Consider the following 1592-nt stretch of genomic DNA (forward strand, 5'->3'; position numbering starts at 1 on the left):
TATAATCTTCAGTTTCTGGTAAGACAAGGGACATTACTTATTAAGAGTTTGGGGTATGTATATTCTGCCATTTTTTTTTTTAGACCTTGGGCAATATCTCATTTATTTCTTTTTTTTTAAGTATTTTTTATTGCTTAAAATATTACAAAGAGTAGTACATTTGTCTCCTTTTTTTTCCCCTTGACCTTCCCCCAGCCTCCCCTACCCGCCCCCTCCCAGGGCTTGTGTCCATTGGTTATGCTTATATGCATGCATACAAGTCCTTTGGTTGATCTCTTACCCGCCCCCCCCCCAACCCTCCCCAGCCTTCCTGCTATAGTTTGACAATCTGTTTAATGCTGCTCTGCCTCTGAATCTATTTTTGTTCATCAGTTTATAATGGTCTTTATTATCCATAAATGAGTGAGATCATGTGGTATTTTTCTTTCACTGACTGGCTTATTTCACTTAGCGTAATGCTCTCCAGTTCCATCCATGCTGTTGCAAATGGTAAGAATTCCTTCTTTTTTACAGCAGCATAGTATTCCATTGTGTAGATGTACCACAGTTTTCTAATCCATTCATCCGTTGATGGGCATTTAGGTCGTTTCCAAACCTTAGATATGGTAAATTGTGCTGCTATGAACATAGGGATGCATATATCCTTTCTGATTGGTGTTTCTGGTTTCTTGGGATATATTCCTAGCAGCGGGATCAGTGGATCAAATGGGAGTTCCATTTTTAACTTTTTGAGGAAACTCCATACTGTCTTCCATAGTGGCTGCACCAGTCTGCATTCCCACCAGCAGTGCATGAGTATTCTTTTTTCTCCGCATCCTCTCCAGAACTTGTCGTTTTTTGATTTGTCGATGATAGCCATTCTGACAGATGTGAGATGGTACCTCATTGTTGTTTTGATTTGCACCTCTGGGATGATTAGTGACTTTGAGCATGTTTTCATATGTCTCTTGGCTTTCTGATGTCCTCTTTTGTAAGGGGTCTATTTAAGCTCCTTTGCCCATTTTTTGATTGTATTGTTTATCTTCCTTTGTTAAGTTTGTATGTGTTCCCTATAAATTTTGGAGATTAGCCCTTATCAGATTATGACATTGGCAAATATGTTTTCCCATGCAGTGGGCTTTCTTGTTGTTTTGTTGATGGTTTCTTTTGCTGTGCAGAAGCTTTATATGTCGATGTAGTCCCATTTGTTTATTTTCTCTTTAGTTTCCAATGTCCTAGGAGATGTATCGGTGAAGAAATTGCTTCGGCGTATGTCTGAGATTTTGTTGCCTTTGGATTCCTCTAGTATTTTTATGGTTTCCCGTCTTACATTTAAGTCCTTTATCCATTTTGAGTTTATTTTTGTGTATGGTGTAAGTTGGTGGTCTAGTTTCATTTTTTTGCATGTATCTGTCCAATTTTCCCAGCACCATTTATTGAAGAGACTGTCTTGACTCCATTGTATGTTCTTGCCTCCTTTGTCAAATATTAATTGAGCATATTGGTTTGGGTCGATTTCTGGGTTCTCTATTCTATTCCATTGATCTATATGTCTGTTCTTGTGCCAGTACCAGGCAGTTTTGAGAACAGTGGCTTTGTAATACAGCTTGATA

The sequence above is a fragment of the Myotis lucifugus genome, unplaced genomic scaffold (assembly GCF_000147115.1).
Source record: "Myotis lucifugus unplaced genomic scaffold, Myoluc2.0 scaffold_7, whole genome shotgun sequence".
In the NCBI taxonomy this organism is placed as follows: domain Eukaryota; kingdom Metazoa; phylum Chordata; class Mammalia; order Chiroptera; family Vespertilionidae; genus Myotis; species Myotis lucifugus.